This window comes from Ostrea edulis, chromosome 2 (genome assembly GCF_947568905.1).
Source record: "Ostrea edulis chromosome 2, xbOstEdul1.1, whole genome shotgun sequence".
Lineage (NCBI taxonomy): Eukaryota > Metazoa > Mollusca > Bivalvia > Ostreida > Ostreidae > Ostrea > Ostrea edulis.
The window spans coordinates 16100802-16119868 of record NC_079165.1 but is presented as its reverse complement, the minus strand read 5'-3'; the positions used below and the strand labels follow the sequence as shown (position 1 = coordinate 16119868).

The following is a 19067-nucleotide window of genomic DNA, read 5'->3' as shown; positions in this document are numbered from 1 at the left end:
TTTGACATTTGTTGATGACACTGTATGGAGTTTTTGACAGTTGTTGGTGTCACTGTATGGAGATTTTGACATCTGTTGATGACACTGTATGGAGTTTTTGACAGTTGTTGGTGTCACTGTATGGAGTTTTTGACATTTGTTGGTGTCATTGTATGGAGTTTTTGACAATTGCTGGTGTCACTATGGAGTTTTTGACAGTTGGTGACACTGTATGGAGTTTTTGACAGTTGTTGCACGGTATGGAGTGTTTGACATCTGTTGATGACACTGTATGGAGCTTTTGACAGTTGTTGGTGACACTGTATGGAGTTTTTGATAGCAATGGGTGTCACTGTATGGAGATTTTGACATCTGTTGGTATCACTGTATGGAGATTTTGACATCTGTTGATGACACTGTATGGAGATTTTGACATCTGTTGGTGACACTGTATGGAATTTTTGACAGTTGTTGGTGACACTGTATGGAGTTTTTGACAGTTGTTAATGTCACTGTATAGAGTTTTAGACAGTTGGTGTCACTGTATGGAGCTTTTGACAGTTGTTGGTGACACTGTATGGAGTTGTTTTTTTTTTTTTTTTTTTTTTTTTTTATACAGTTGTTGATGTCACGGTATGGAGTTTTAGACAGTTGGTGACACTGTATGGAGCTTTTGACAGTTGTTGGTGACACTGTATGGAGATTTTGACATCTGTTGATGACACTGTATGGAGTTTTTGACAGTTGTTGGTGTCACTGTATGGAGTTTTTGATAGCAATGGGTGTCACTGTATGGAGATTTTGACATCTGTTGGTATCACTGTATGGAGATTTTGACATCTGTTAATGACACTGTATGGAGATTTTGACATCTGTTGGTGTCACTGTATGGAATTTTTGACAGTTGTTGGTGACACTGTATGGAGTTTTTGACAGTTGTTAATGTCACTGTATAGAGTTTTAGACAGTTGGTGTCACTGTATGGAGCTTTTGACAGTTGTTGGTGACACTGTATGGAGTTGTTTTTTGTTGTTGTTTTTTTTTTACAGTTGTTGGTGACACCATGGAGTTTTTGACATCTGTTGATTACACTGTATGGAGATTTTGACATCTGTTGGTGACACTGTATGGAGTTTTTGATAGCAATGGGTGTCACTTTATGGAGATTTTGACATTTGTTGGTGACACTGTATGGAGATTTTGACATCTGTTGGTGTCAATGTATGGAGTTTTTTTTGTTTTTTTTTTTACAGTTGTTGGTGACACTGTATGGAGTTTTTGACATCTGTTGATTACACTGTATGGAGATTTTGACATCTGTTGGTGACACTGTATGGAGATTTTGACATCTGTTGATGACACTGTATGGAGATTTTGACATCTGTTGGTGTCACTGTATGGAGTTTTTGACAGTTGTTGGTGTCACTGTATGGAGATTTTGACATCTGTTGATGACACTGTATGGGGTTTTTGACAGTTTTTGGTGTCACTGTATGGAGTTTTTGACAGTTGTTGGTGTCACTGTATGGAGATTTTGACATCTGTTGATGACACTGTATGGAGTTTTTGACAGTTTTTGGTGTCACTGTATGGAGTTTTTGACAGTTGTTGGTGTCACTGTATGGAGATTTTGACATCTGTTGATGACACTGTATGGAGTTTTTGACAGTTGTTGGTGTCACTGTATGGAGATTTTGACATCTGTTGATGACACTGTATGGAGTTTTTGACAGTTGTTGGTGTCACTGTATGGAGTTTTTGACATTTGTTGGTGTCACTGTATGGAGTTTTTGACAATTGCTGGTGTCACTATGGAGTTTTTGACAGTTGGTGACACTGTATGGAGTTTTTGACAGTTGTTGCACGGTATGGAGTTTTTGACATCTGTTGATGACACTGTATGGAGCTTTTGACAGTTGTTGGTGACACTGTATGGAGTTTTTGATAGCAATGTGTGTCACTGTATGGAGATTTTGACATCTGTTGGTATCACTGTATGGAGATTTTGACATCTGTTGATGACACTGTATGGAGATTTTGACATCTGTTGGTGTCACTGTATGGAATTTTTGACAGTTGTTGGTGACACTGTATGGAGTTTTTGACAGTTGTTAATGTCACTGTATAGAGTTTTAGACAGTTGGTGTCACTGTATGGAGCTTTTGACAGTTGTTGGTGACACTGTATGGAGTTTTTTTTTTTTTTTTTTTTTTTTATACAGTTGTTGATGTCACGGTATGGAGTTTTAGACAGTTGGTGACACTGTATGGAGCTTTTGACAGTTGTTGGTGACACTGTATGGAGTGTTTTTTTTTTTTTTTTTTTTTTTTTTTTTTTATACATTTGTTGGTGACACTGTATGAAGTTTTTGACATCTGTTGATTACACTGTATGGAGATTTTGACATCTGTTGGTGACACTGTATGGAGTTGTTTTTTTGTGTGTTTTTTTGTTGTTCTTTTTTACAGTTGTTGGTGACACCATGGAGTTTTTGACATCTGTTGATTACACTGTATGGAGATTTTGACATCTGTTGGTGACACTGTATGGAGTTTTTGATAGCAATGGGTGTCACTTTATGGAGATTTTGACATTTGTTGGTGACACTGTATGGAGATTTTGACATCTGTTGGTGTCACTGTATGGAGTTTTTTTTTTTTTTTTTTTTACAGTTGTTGGTGACACTGTATGGAGTTTTTGACATCTGTTGATTACACTGTATGGAGATTTTGACATCTGTTGGTGACACTGTATGGAGATTTTGACATCTGTTGATGACACTGTATGGAGATTTTGACATCTGTTGGTGTCACTGTATGGAGTTTTTGACAGTTGTTAATGTCACTGTATAGAGTTTTAGACAGTTGGTGTCACTGTATGGAGCTTTTGACAGTTGTTGGTGTCACTGTATGGAGATTTTGACATCTGTTGATGACACTGTATGGAGTTTTTGACAGTTGTTGGTGTCACTGTATGGCGTTTTTGACAGTTGCTGGTGTCACTATGGAGTTTTTGACAGTTGGTGACACTGTATGGAGCTTTTGACAGTTGTTGCACGGTATGGAGTTTTTGACATCTGTTGATGACACTGTATGGAGCTTTTGACAGTTGTTGGTGACACTGTATGGAGTTTTTGATAGCAATGGGTGTCACTGTATGGAGATTTTGACATCTGTTGGTATCACTGTATGGAGATTTTGACATCTGTTGATGACACTGTATGGAGATTTTGACATCTGTTGGTGTCACTGTATGGAATTTTTGACAGTTGTTGGTGACACTGTATGGAGTTTTTGACAGTTGTTAATGTCACTGTATAGAGTTTTAGACAGTTGGTGTCACTGTATGGAGCTTTTGACAGTTGTTGGTGACACTGTATGGAGATTTTGACATCTGTTGGTGACACTGTATGGAGTTTTTGATAGCAAAGGGTGTCACTTTATGGAGTTTTTAACATTTGTTGGTGACACTGTATGGAGATTTTGACATCTGTTGGTGACACTGTATGGAGATTTTGACATCTGTTGGTGACACTGTATGGAGTTTTTGACATCTGTTAGTATCACTATATGGAGATTTTGACAGTTGTTGGTGTCACTGTATGGAGTTTTTGACATCTGTTAGTATCACTATATGGAGATTTTGACATCTGTTGGTGACACTGTATGGAGATTTTGACATCTGTTAGTATCACTATATGGAGATTTTGCCATCTGTTGGTGACACTATATGGAGATTTTGACATTTTTTGATGTCACTGTATGGAGTTTTGACATCTGTTGGCATCACTGTATGGAGATTTTGACATTTTTTGGTGACACTGTATGGAGTTTTTAACATTTGTTGGTGACACTGTATGGAGTTTTTGAACATTTTAACATTTGTTGGAGTATGGAGTTGTGTTATATAGATTTTGGCATCTTTCTTTATGGATTTTTACATTTATTGGAGCATGGAGGTTTTGACATTTGTTGGAGTATGGAGTTATTCTTTGGTAAATGCATGCTTACTCCTAGACACCTGATCCCACCTCTGGTATATCCAGGGGTTCGTGTTTGCTCAACTCTCTGTTTTGTATTGCTTACAGGAGTTATGAGATAGATCACTTTTCGTTATCTTCGCCTTTCATTGTATACATTGTATGTATAGATTATTTTTCGTGGTATGTATTTGATAGACGGTAATAAAACACCGAAATAGCAATGAACTCTTAAGGAGTTACTCTACATCGTCGTAATGGCTGCCTTCCTTTTAAACATGAATGAAGATATAAAATGAGCAATATTTGTCAATTCATTTCCAATGTTATCGCCTAGATGTGTAGGGTAGTACGTCGACTGTTGAACTGTAGATCATGGGTTCGAGTTCAGCAGGGGTCTTATTCTTTTTTCTTTTTAGAATGCTTTCTAGTAAAATTTACATTTTTTGACTAAATAAAGTAAATTTGAACGTTTTCAATTTCGAAATATTGTTTTACATACCCTCTAGTCCACTTTTCATCCATATCAAATTTCTCTGGTGTAGCATTCCTCCTTAAATAAACATTACCGCCCTAACTGACGAAATATCCACTGTAAAGCACAGAAAATAATCACCAAAATATCTTATTTGTATACCCACTTGCACCCCTATCCGGGGTTGAACTCACGACCCGCAGAACGAAAACCAGCGCGCTAGACCGCTCAACCATCTAAGCAAGTTTGATGACGAAGTACTCCTCGCCACGCCGTCACACACGCTACATTGAGAATGAAAATGGGATATAGTTATTTAACGTACATCATACAAGACACGCTAAAATATGTATTTGAAACATTTTTTTTATTGATGTCTTGGTGCGGTACTTTCCCCTTTGATCTTAGCATGTCATATTGACACAATTAAATTCGGAACCGTACAACAGAGTTGGTAAGAAAAAGAGGTAATGAAATCAATTTGTGTCACGTATTTCACCCTAATGTAGTTTCTATCTTTCAGAATATGTTGGATTAATATAGGTTTTTCGGTACTAGTCGACTTTTCATTCCTTTAAGTTTTTATTATACTTTGACGAGGGATAGTTAACGGTTTATAGGTGAGGTTGATTAACACAATTTCATGAAGCTTTCGGTGCGATGCTTCGGTTCACAGGTGCGGCGCTGCTGGGGTGAGATAACGGTTGGTCGTATCACATCGATACACGACAGATTATATGCCAAATTTGTCGTTTGTCGAACATTTTCTGATACACAGATGTCATATTCGCCAAAATATTTCGGAATTTCAAACTAATTTGGTAAATGTCATGAAAATCGGTGCAGTTCTCTTTTACTAATTTAGAATTTAATATTACACCATTGCCATGTACGGGTTATTAATTACTATACTTATATGTTAACAGACACAACAGACGCTCTCCGTTGTACTCAATCAGTCATTAAAAGGATACCGTGCAGGAAATTTAAGCAGTGTTGGTGAGTAATGACCATATGATTAAAAGTGCGAGTGGGTCTACCCTGCATCTGATTTTAATTAGATTATGAGTAATTAGCAAGTAACAATGTAGTGATTTGGAAAGGTGGATGTTCTGTTAACGTCCCTCCAAATTTTAAGAATAAGATAAAATATAAAATAAATATGCCACACATAAAAGTAACAAAATCGCTTCATATTTTTTCTTCATATTGCCGGGATATTGTGCCAAGGGGAACCATTTCCTACATCGACTAAGGTTTTCCTGCTATAAAATCAATCCAATCTCAATGTTTTCACATTTACTATAATTGATTACATCGAACACAAATTGAAGATGTCTTATTAAGACATGATATCCGGTTTTTGTTTTTAATAGTTGTTCATCATATACGTTCCTCTATAAATTTCTCCGCAAGAGGAATTTGTTTGTTTACCCTTTGATTTCCGTGTAGACGTGTTCTTACGTTAATGAGAGCGGCCTCGGCGGCTCCGTGGTTAGAGGGTTTGTTTCGTGACCGGGAAGTCGTGAGTTCGAGTCCCGCTCGTGTCATACTTAAGACTAGCATCTAGGCGGATTCAGGAATTTGGTAAGGGTGGGTGGGTGTCAAGCACTTGATCGTTTTGGTACAACCTGTACTTTTTACAACCTCCATCCCTACCCCATTTACATGTACACCCTTTGCTTGTGTACATGCATGTAACATCGGAGACAGTTTATACATGAAATGCTAAAGTTTATTACTACTTGTTTGAAAAGTTTTAGTCAATTTAATCGCCATACTTAGACCTGATTTCGCAATGAAATAAAAAAGCTGATTTAAAGATCACCTCCAATAAGCCAGGGGTTTGCATAGGCCCCCCAGAAGCTCTGGGATGAATGTTGCAAAATCCTGCATTCTGAGCATTACTTGGCACTTCCTCTCGCATTCAAATTACTACTTCTTAAACAAAACTTTTATGTTACATTGTACATATACTTTTTAAGAATTTTTAAGGGATACTTGTATGTGATGAAAATAAATTTGAATGATTCAATGACATGTAAGTATCCACCTAAAGTCTCGTTAAAATTGAATAACTCTAAAACTTATTGGTCCGCAAAAAAGAGGGGGGGGGGGGGGGGTCTGGACTCCCCTCTGGATCTGCCCGTTGCTAAACGCTCGGCATTTAGAAGTGCGTGTGACGGGTCTTTCAGATAAGACCTTACAAACGGGGGTGACTTGTAGCGACAGATGTTGGCGCTCATTGTAACGGCCCTGAACATCGTGTATAGGTCTGATTGTTATTGAATCCTCTGGTCGTTGAAAGGCTTTATTCCCACAGTAGACTTTAGGAGCTGTAATAAACCACAACAGGGGTTTCACGTCTTATATAAAATTGATATTACTATTTTTTCCTATTATGATTTAGGAAATATCCTCCACCATGAAAATCGGCGCTATCACAGTCTTCATCTTTATTAGTCTTGCTGAAGGTAATATTTTTTCTTTTATTCTTTAAATCAATTATGTTCCGTTCAAATGATTTTTTGTCTTGTGGTTTTCCAGCATATAGATGTAGATGGATGGGCATACGATGTGAGAAATACAGAGCATCAAGATAAGGAAAAAATGAAGACAACAAACAGATACAGTGATCAATCTCACAACTCCCACAAAGACTACGAAACTAAGAATAGGGCAAATAGAGACCTCTGGATACACCAGAGATGGGGTCATGTGTTTAGAATAAGTAAGCATCCTCTGCTGACCGGTCACACCTGTCCTGAGCTCTAGATATATCTTGATCAGGTAAACGGAGTAATCCGCAGCCAAAATCAGTATATAAAGAATGACCGAGCTGAACGGGGCAATACTATTTTGTACTTCGTCCGTCTGTTCTTACATCTACTTTTTGACATCATAGACAGCTGCTTCTTCAACCAAAATGGAAAACGGAAATAATCATATCTAGTGATCAGTCATCCAAAAAATTACTTTCTTAAACACCACTCTGATTCCACGCACAAGTACTCTAAAGTTGAAATAAAAAATATGACAGAGTTCTGCATTGACAATATCTTTGTGGTCTTTGGTGATCAGGTCTCCCAACATTCTGTTGGAAATCCCATGGGCACGAATTGTGCTCCTTTGTTAGTTGACCTGTTTTAATATTCATATGAAGCATAATTTATTTAAAAACCTCTACGTGAGAAGAAACAATCTCTTGCTGTGACCTTCAATTCAACATTTAGATATATCGACGACCTTTTGTCTATTAACAATAATAACTTTCATTCATATGTCGATTCGATATATTCCTGTGAGCTTGAAATAAAAGACACCACAGGGTCGTCCACTTCTGCTTCATACTTAGATATTTTATTGAAAGTTTTTAAATCTAGGCAAGCTACTGACAAACAAGTTGATGGTACAGGAGTTTCAACAGTCTCGATTAAAGTCAGCATTTCGCAAATTCTATTATCGTTATAACGATCTAGTTTGCCAAAACAACCTATCATTGGGTCAAATGCTGTCTGACGTGTTTCATACAGATTGTTAGGCCGTTCTTGGCACACTGATATTGACTACGGATAACTCCGTTTACCTGATCAAGATATAGGGCTCACAATGGGGGTGACCGATCGACAGGGGATGCTTACTCCTCCTAGGCACCTGATCCCACCTCTGGCGTGCCCAGGGGTCCGTGTTTGCCCAACTATCTATTTTGTATTGTTTATAGGAGTTATGATATTGATATCTTCACATTTCATTCATCTGTAACAACTTAGCTTTTCGAATGTACAGTGGAGCCTCGTTAATCCGGACACTTTGGTTCCCAGCAAAATCCTCCGGATAAATGAAGCTCCACTGTATTTATATTTGCCTTTTTGTATTGGAATTTGAAAACATACCGGTATCAAGAGTCAATAAGTAGTCGCCATGAAGTCGACAACCCCACCTACAGTATGAGAACCGTTGTACATTTGAACCTTTTCGGGCTTATGTAAAAAGTTGTTTTATGCTGTAACACATTTTAAGGATTATTGCATAATTTTTTCAGGTATTGTGCCATTGTTTTGAAATGCATTATTTTTGTCTGCTTAGGGGCAAGGTCAAAGGTTCAATGTCTGATAAAAGAGATGTGTTTGTGAAACACTGATGCTCCTGGTTTACAACAAAGTGGAACTGTTAGACATTGTAGTTTTTCTGAAAATTTCCGAAACCTAGGTCAATGGTCAAGGACAAAAGGTAACCAAATCTGGTATCGTTAATTAATTGATTGTATATTGTTTAACGTCCCTCTTAAGAATATTTCACTCATATGGAAACGGCACCATTACTGGTGAAAGACTGCAAAATTTAGGTCTGTGCCCGGAGCTTACAGCCTTTGAGCATGGAAGGATCTTTGTCGTGCCACACCTGCTGTGACACGGGACCTCGGTTTTTGTAGTCTCATCCGAAGGACCGCCCCATTTAATCGCCTCTTACGACAAGCAAGGGGGTACAAAGGACCTATTCTAACCGTTAAAAAGTCTTCTAAAATGCACATGCTTAATATAAAAAAGTACTTCTTACGATTTGAAAGATATGGAGTATATTCGAATTTTCAAAAAGTAATTCAAAGGTCAATCTAGAGGTCACCAGGTCAAAGATTTTGGTGTCAGTGGAAATGTCTTTTCACAAATATGAAAGGTCTACATCTTATGGTGTAAAAGATATGAACAATTTCCAAAAACTAGGTCAAAGTCAAGGTCACAAGGTCAATGAATATGGTATCGTTGGAAAGGCCTTCTCACAAGACATGCACATGTTAAATATAAAACCAGTACCTCTCATTATTTGATTGATTGATTGTTTTGTTTTCCACCACATTCAACAATTTTTCAGTTATCTGGTGGCGCCTAGTTTTTATTGGTGGAAGAGAGAACCCAGATTCAATGTACCTGGAAAGAGACCACCGACCTTCCGAACGTAAACTGGGAATTTTTTTCACTTACTTGCGCGAGCGGGATTCGAACCCGCGCCGACCAGAGGTGAGAGGCCGTGCGATTTTGAGCGCAATCCTCTAACCATTCGGCTCTCATGATTTGAAAGATATGGCTTATATTCGAATTTTCTAAAAGTAGGTTAAATGTCAAAGTTAAGGTCACTGGGTCTAAGATTTTGGTGTCATTGTCAAGGTCTTGCCACAAGGAATGCATATACCAAATATGAAATGTCTACCTTTTATGGTGTAAAAGATAATACCGAGATTAAGTTTTTTGTCACAGACAGACAAACCTAAATGTCCCGAATCTTCAATTCCGGGGGCATAAAAATTAATTCACATCGGTTTCATCAAGACACCCCCTTCTAAAATTACATGTAGTATGATGAATGTTGACGCAAATCGATTATCAGGCAATACTAGATCAGTTGTAGATAACGCAATATACATGTACAAATGTAGCTGTTAAACTGTAATAAAAATTTCAAAACGTTCAAGAACTTACTACAGTAATTGTCTGTGTATTATGATAAAATCGATGTCGGATGGCCGAAACTTGTGGGGATTTTACACTTATGCTGTCTGACATGTTTTTTATTCTTGCATCAGCATTGCATGAAAAGGTGAAGATAACGAACAGTAATCAATCTGCTAACTTCTACAATGAATACAAAATTACTAGTGATCGCTGGACATACCTATCATTGGGTCAAATGCTGCCTGGCGTGTTTCATAACGATTGTTAGGCCGGTCTTGGCACACTAATTTTGACTACGGATAGCTCCGTTTACCTGATCAGGATATAGGGCTCACAGCGGGTGTGACCGGTCGACAGGGGATGCTTACTCCTCCTAGGCACCTGATCCCACCTTTGGTATATCCAGGGGTCCCTGTGTGCCCAACTATCTATTTTGTATTACTTATAGGAGTTATGAGATTGATCACTGTTCGCTATCTTTATCTTTCACTTACCCCCTCCCTTCCCCAAACTACTTCATCAGAAATCGATCTTTTGGTCTCGCCCCTTATACTTTTGAATTGCTTTATTCCCTGTCATTTATCTATTAAATAAATGCCCATTTCTATTCCTCTTGTAAAGAGATATTCTATTTGATCAGGTATTCATAAATACCCTATCTTTTATTAAAGGAGCGAGATTAACCCAACACTCGGACCCAACTTCATGCACTAAGATTGCGTACAACAAATGTTCCAAACTCATCGTACAGAATTCACTACTGCACATTTCGAGGAATCTATGCAGGTAATATCACGAGTGATTAAAACACAATTTTAAAAAAAGTGACTTATACTGTCTAAAAATAGAGGATAACACTGGACAAAGCTTATTTCCGAAATAATATTATAGTTATGTTATCAACCCAGAACACTCCTCTGAAGTGGAGTAATGCGTAATGGCATGACAGACCTTCTGGTGTCAGAAAATGTAAAAATACTTCGTGGCTCTGAACCAGAGCTACGAAGTATTTTTGTTGAAACTGGAACCATCCATTGTAAAACGAACTATATCACCATTGCAAATCAAACAGCCTCCATTTCCATTCAGAACATGTCATGATTTACTTTTCAACTTGTCCACTGTTCATGTTTCCAGCCGTATCACATTCTGTCACTGAGGCAGTATATTCCAGTCGTTAACCACCAGGTGTTGACAAAAATACCTTGTATAAACACGTCTCCTTTTAATTCCAGTATTAAAATCTTTTGGTTTGAAAAACTAGTTAGAACATTCACAATGATTAATATTCAATTCTAAAACCATAGCAAGATTTCAATCTGGATTGAATTAAAAAATCCTACACACTGCAAATGCAAAATTTGAGGAAATTTCCATTTTGCGTTATTTATAGTTTACCTGTATTTTCAGTTTTTACTTTCATTGGAAAGACTGTGTAACAGCGAGGACTGAACTGTGTAAGTCACGTGACGATAATGCATTCAATGGTTGGTTGGACCAGCACTGCACCATACTACGTCACAGGCTCCGAAAAGTATGAGTGGAATCTTCATGGTAGACGAAAAGGAAGGAGTACTCAAACTACTGTGTGAATCAAATAGGAGACATACTTTATTCCTCTTAATTCAGAGACTGGTCAAAGTTAACTAGTTTTTCATAGCACAAAGAAGAATTAGACTTATAATCACAAATATAGTAAACATATTGTGTGCATGTACAATACATACAATTCATGTATCACTATACTGACACCTTTACCTGGAGTAATGACATAATGTGGTGGCGGATCCAGAAAAAATTCAAAAGGTGGTTGCAACCCAACTCTGTACCTTTTCCGCACAAGAAAGTGGGTTGAAACCCCAAAAATGACCCCCCCCCCAAAAAAAAATCCTAAAAGAAAACCCAACCCCAGACCCTTTAAACACATCAATGTTCAACTCAGGGGCGGGGTTTGTAAATCCCAATAAATCCGCCACTACCGTGTCTTCATCAGACCAAGAGATATACTAATAGCATGCATTCTTTGTAGACAGTAGATATTGTTTTCACAGTTGTTAGTGGATCCATTGATAGAACTTTCAATACACTGCAGTAGAAAATCTCTGTTTTTATACACCATTAGGCATTTAGTAATGAAGTGTTGAATAATGCCCATGAAAAGTATCTTGCTGAGTTTGCAACCGACGTCTGTTTCATAAGTAAATCATTTCTGAGGAATCACGGGTAATTAGGTAATTTCTGAGATATAGTTCAAAGTGGCTGAGAAGAGGAGGTCTTTGTGTTTCTCACTATTAGTAGGTAGTTCTTCACGACCGTCAAGACAGATTTTACATTCCGATGATGTAAATGAATGTATCGCACTATTAACGAAGTGCTTATAGCTTTCCTTATTTGGAATCTCTCCTCAAGTATTCCAAAATTCAAATTTGATATTTTCTACAATATGCTTCATTTCAATGAAGATATAGTGCAGGACTTAAGCGATCAGTTATCAGGATCCTGCATATGTAGAAAATCATATGTTGGATCACGTGATACCTAATTGCGAATGTTCAAAATACGTCAAAACATTGATTGAGTTTCCTTGAAAACGCAATTGCGATCTTACTCCGCTACAGGCTTTTACACCACATAAAAGATGTAAAGGTTACAGACTTACCAATATTCCGAGAGACAGTCAACTTTCTTTGTAAATGTAAGAGCATGAAAGTCTTCCCAAGTAAACATGTCAGAGAAAATTACACGAACAGAGGGAAAGGACAGATTTTTTTTATTACATGGTGAGAAATACGAGGAAACGGGATATGGTATTCACAAAAAAGACAAGAACCAACAATGGTCGACCGACCGACCAATTTAAATCATATACACAGAAACTATATTCAAAGAATCCTACTTATATGAAAACACTGTTTTACTTCAACAAAGCATTTGTCGAACTTGATACAAGAAATGCGATGACAAATTGATGTATCTTCCTTCATATAGGATTTATAAGAGCGATCACTACTCGTTATCTTCACTTGTTCATGTACTGTGGATTCAAATATCTACCCACACTGTCACAGAGACCACATGGATTTACATGTCCTGAAAACGTCATGCACCGCTCATAAAATTATACTAATTGATGAAAGATTTGCATGGAAACACCCAAATACCTTCTAAATGCCATAGCCGTTATCTGTTCGGAAAGAAATTCAAGTGCACGTAAATTTGATAATGATACCTTTACCTATTCTAAAGTCACTGTACATTTTTTGGAAATCTTCTCCACTTCAGTCATGTGATGCTTACAATATGTGTTGAAGACTAAAAGGTCTCTGTCTAATTCCCTCAAGCAAAGGAAAGTCTGTCAGATGAGAATGTCTTAAATGAAGCATCTATTCTCTATGAAATGGATGGAACCAATAATGACCAATGCATTCAAAAGAAAGGTGAATATAACGAACAATAACCAATCTCATAACTCATGTAAGGAATACAAAATTAAGAGCTAGTTTAGCAAACACAGATCCCTGGACACACCAGAGGTGGGATCAGATGCCTAGGAGGAGTACCATTCCCTGTTGAACGGTCACACCCGCCGTGAGCCCTATCTTACGACTGTGTGATCTTCACCTTTTCTAAAAAGAACAAAATGTCCTGCTATGATCAGCTGACATATTTTACTTTCATATTTACCATTAAATCAATAAATGGTCAATATTCAGGTCATGCGTAGAAAATAAAGATCAACGGTTGATTTATGTGCAAAGACATTTTGACAGTAAATACAACATTATAGATGTAAAACTGTGAACACTCCACAAAAACAGTTTGTTTCAGAAAACCTCTGTACCAACTCTGAGATTGGATAAAACCAGTAAAATAAATGTCCTGTAAAATGTAAATTCATTTGGTTTAGGATCTTTACATGTATATACATGCATTTGAAATATCTTTCTATTTATTATGATTAACATGGTTTTGAACTTTAACGATCGAGTGATTAGTTTTCAATTTATCGCTAACTAACAAATCCATAGTTTAAATCACCGGAAAGGAACAAGAAAAATTATTTGAATAAATCGCCTTTTCACATGAACATTAATATAATTGACATTTGATTACTGCATAGAATGTCTTTGATAAGACAACAGTATATGAAAGAAATGATATTCAGATTTTTACCATCATGCAAATTTAAGCGCTATTTCAAGTGTATTCGTCGATAAGTTTTTAAGCAAGTGTATTGTCTTCAATTTTCACAAGTGCAAGAGATTTCCATTTGAACATACATGTATAAGGAGGTTGTGGTCCTCGTCTCAAGATGTCTATAGTAGTCTTACATAAATAAATTACTGTGTTTTGATTACAATTCAGTGCCAAGAATACTTTAGTGTAAAGACAGAAGTATAAAATGATTGTACACTAAGTTGGTCACTTATTCTTATTGTGTCCCTGTCTGATGCATTTTTCAAAGGCGTCATAGAGTCATTATGTAGCAGATTATGTCTAAATTGAATGGTCTGAGGAATTCAATATTTTCTTACTGTCTCCCAAGTCATTGGCTATTTTCCCTTTGAAATCACCATATTGTCCTCAAACAGTGAGAATTGGCCCAAGATACCGAAGGTCAATCTCATAACTTCAATAAAGAATACAAGTGTAAGAGTTAAGCAATCACGAACCCATGAATATACCAGAGGTGGAATCAAGTACCTAGGAGAAGTACACATCCCCTGTCGGCCGGTCACACCCGCCGTGAGCCCTATATCTTCATTAGGTAAACGGAGTTATCCGTAATCAAATCAGTTTATAAAGAACGACCTTAGAATTGGTATGAATTGGTATGAAACTGACAGTGTTCAACGTTATGACAGGTTGTGTTTGTAAATTAGATCGATGTAACGACTATAAATTTTGCAAAATACTGACTTTAAACAAGACTGTTGAAACCCCTGTGATATTAACGTATTTGTCAGTAGTCTACCTTGATTTAAGTGTTTATTCATTAAATGCTATCAGTATCATTGACGTGAACGAGTTAATTCTATCAAACTAGTATATATAGCGCAATTATGCCCCGTGACTTAATTGGGGGTGGGTGGGGGTGGGGTGGTAGTCCTGTCTTTCTTAAACTATAACCTTGCTTACAACTTTTGAATGGTGAGAGATACAACTCTCATGTTTTATACATGTTTTTCCTGTGAGAAAAAATTTCGTTTTATACTATATAGTGTTTGATCTTGTGACTTTGACCAAAGATTTTGCTCTCATTTAAAAAAAAAACATATCGTAGGCAATATCTCTTGAACTGTATAATTAAGGTATGACTTGCAAAGTAAAGTTTTTTTATGACAAGACCTTTCTTATAATGTCATGGTCTTTGACCTTGAAATCTGACCTAAATATCACAACTTTAACCACAAGTTTAACCTTGCTTATAACTTATCAATGATAATTTACAGACTTTTCTTTTGGTAGAAGACATCATTGTTCCCACAAGGGTATAGTGGTTCACAAAAAAGTCTGGTTTTCCTGTTGAAATTTCTGTTTTATCTTTCAGTGATTCAATCCACTGAAAATTGCAATTCGAACGGCATTGCAATTATGTAGAAGTAGACAATTCCTTTTATGTTATTGTATGTTTTTTATCATATCAAAATGTGTCCCTCATTTGGACTTACCTTAACTAGTAAACTATCATATCCATTTCAGCTGAGGCAGGTTTGTGTTTAATGTGGAACGGGGAATAACTCGCTCATATTACACACATTACATGTGATGTGCTGCATTCAAGTACGCCTAAAGGCTGATGTTTATATTTTCTGGTGACCATTCAACCTACTCATCGAACTTAGATGAGTAGCTTGCCTGCACACTCCCGTACAAATGAAAGACAGAGACAAGATCTCTTAATTGAATAAATGTTCACACAATAAATTTCAAACATTACTAAATAAATCCAATCTAATTGGAAATTTCAATGATGAAAGTTATAGTATATGGTAGCTGCTTAAAATTTTACATTTTGATAAAGAAATTGTTTGAGTCGGAACTACTTTTTTTTTTATATCTAATGTACGTATACAGCTCCTGCGTTTAATGTGTCTTTATAATCCAAGAACATATCAATTGTTTGAGTCATATATATCCTATTCCTTATCGTTCCAACAATTGCAGACCATTTTTGCAAACTATATATTTCTAGGCGTTTCTTCTAATGTTTAAAAACAAGGGGGAGTGTGTGTAGAACGAATTCGAGTTATAAGGATTGCACATTCATTTGGAAGAATTTATTAATTTCTAACTCTCGAAATTTTCTCACAAACTTTACATAAATCACAGTTTCATCGACAGTTTCATCGGTGTTTTGCAAATATGGTCTAATCTGATTACAAAATACAATCTGTAATTACTGGTAGGCCAAATGCTAAGTGTTTCATACCAATTTTAAGCCATTCTTTACATACTAATTTTGACTTTGGGTTATTCCGTTTACCTGATCAAGATATTGGGCTTATGATAATAAATTCTTTTATTTAGACAGGATAGCACAATTAGTACAGATGACTAGTTTACATTGTGGTCCTGTATAAAACATATTCACCGACAGATAAATGAGAGAATAGAAAAATAGATAACATAATATAAAATATATACATAAAATACACACACGATATCATTGGGGAAAAATAAACATACATGTATACATCATATCTATATATCACTTATTTGAAAAATAATGCTGCAAATATGCTGATTTAAAAGATGTAATAGAACCACAGTTTCTGACAGACTCGGGCAACTGATTCCATAAAAATTATGGCGGGTGTTACCGGTCAACAGGGGATGCTTACTCCTCCTTGGCACTTGATCCCACCTTTGAAGTGTCCAGGGTCCGTGTTTGTCCAACTCTTCATTTATTTGTTCTTGGTGAGAATTATGAGATACATCACTGTTTGATATTTTCACTTTTTCATTCAATTCATGAATAAAACAACAAGAGTTTAAACCTTGGCAATTTACCGATTCTGTAAACAGTAATTCTATTACTGAGCAATCTGAAAATCATAAGCATGATAGAAAATAGGCAAGAATAAACAGATTTTACATGCCTATCTGAAATTAAGAGACTTGACATCTTAAGCTTCTATCGGCTACTGAATAAATCCCATCTGTCAGCCCCACATTGGTATCTTCGCATATGTTCCAAAATTCCCTACCATATCGGTAAATGATTGACAATTTGCACCCTTTACATTGGGTATAGTTACAGTCTTGATAGGGAGTGAATTTTATATTTCATAGATGCCATTTCTTAGTATTCTTTACTTTTTACATAGTCTTTAAGACCCTTTCCTTCGTAGATTATTCATTAAAGATTCCGACATGTGGTCACATGTACTTACACTTTCGTTTTCTCAGCTTCAGACAGTACGACTTTTTACATAAATATATTCTCACTCTAGTGATTTTAATCTCCCCCCCATTTTGGCGGGAAATTGAGCATGATTTTCCTAGATATTCATATATTTACCGCTGTATATCAGCATATCTTTTTCATTTATAATCTATTCATTTTTACGTAACTTTCACGGTGATATACCTTAGGGATTTTATTGCCATGACTGTTTATTGTTTTTACAGGAAACTCATTTACTCTGAATATTCCAAACATCCGCTGTGGGATAACATGAACAATAAGAAAGGTCACATGATTTCCGTATTGGTTTTATAAATGTCGAACGTGTGATTTCCGGTTTGCAAGCTCATATTGATGAAAACAATGCTGATGACCTATAGAGTACACTTAGATTATCAAAGACAGTGACGGAAGTTAACAATTATCTGCAAGTTTTTAAAACTTGGGGCTGAAGTCATTTTGTGAATTGAATTTTTGACAGGAAAACATCATTGTGGGGACCAGTGGGGTCAATGTCAAGAAACAAACGATATTTATGTACATATTAGAGAATTTGGTGAATGACTTTCTGCGGATGAAAGAAAGTGAATGATTGAGGAGAAACGACGCTTTTTGTACCATGTATAATGCACATTTACGTGTGTCTATATATGATCCGACAAAACAAACAGAAATGCAAACATCATGTAAATAATGTTTTAGCGTAAATGTAATATATATCACTGTTACCCCTGTTGATATCATCACCAGATCTAAAAAAAAAAAAAAAAAAAAAAAAAAAGCCAGGTTACTATGAAGATATGAAGATAACGAACAGTGATCAATCTCATAACTCCTATAAGGAATACAAAATGGAGAGATGGGCAAACACCTCCGGGACCAGATGCCGGTAGACCGTCGTGACCCTATATCTCGATCACAGAATTAAACGGAATAATATGTGATCAAAATCAGAGTATAAAGACCCGCCTCAATTGGTATGAAACATGTATTTCTAAAAAGGGTAAATAATTTCATAATTTTATTATGGGAATATCTGTCCCCTGGAAATACATTGCATTTAAAAAACTTTTAAAAGATTAAAAATATTGGTGCGATGAATTACTTAACAAAAGCGCCACTGATCACGAAAGCACCATTTATTCAATGATCGACTAAAATGCAATGCTTATATTGTCAAAATATGTCGAATTGACACCTGTTGGGCAATTGGGAACAGTATCAGTTATTTGAAGAAAAAAAATCCTCAAAATATAAGCATTCGGCTTACAGATTGGAGGTTTCCCTCACTTTAGAACATTCAACAAATAAATGATATATTGTTTCTACGTCAATTGTACTGGATCTATAAGTAGGGATTTTAAAATGTTTAATGAAACATTCATTTTCAAGGACTATTCTGTATAGCATTTGAATATGTAATCTATTCTAAATCTCTAGTAACCCTCAAAGGAAGTACAAAAAATATTTTCTCAATACATATCAATAAATATATCACCATTAATATTTTCCATTTTCAGATTGGAATGATTGATTCCAACTTTTGATCAAGAAGAGTGTTATACATACATCTACAAATTTCGTCATTCTTGAAATAGAAATTGAAAGGACAAGGGATACATAGTCCAATTTCCAGCATTCCCTATACATTCACCTTCCATGCCCTCTCTAACAGTGCTTCCTGAAGACCTATATACTGTAGAAAATGTCCTCATGTTTACGAAAGTATTAAAACGTACAAAATTCCGATTTTGTTCAAATAAACCATTTATGAAT

General features: G+C 36.2%; 1 long non-coding RNA gene across 1 annotated transcript; it reads left to right on the top strand.

Annotated features, from left to right (window-relative positions):
- The first annotated feature begins 5301 nt into the window (after nt 1-5301).
- Nucleotides 5302-11979, top strand: LOC125682603 (uncharacterized). Its single transcript, XR_007372616.2, has 4 exons — nt 5302-5432; nt 6844-6907; nt 10552-10666; nt 11291-11979. It is a non-coding gene; the product is annotated as an uncharacterized LOC125682603 (long non-coding RNA).
- The last annotated feature ends 7088 nt before the right edge of the window (nt 11980-19067 follow it).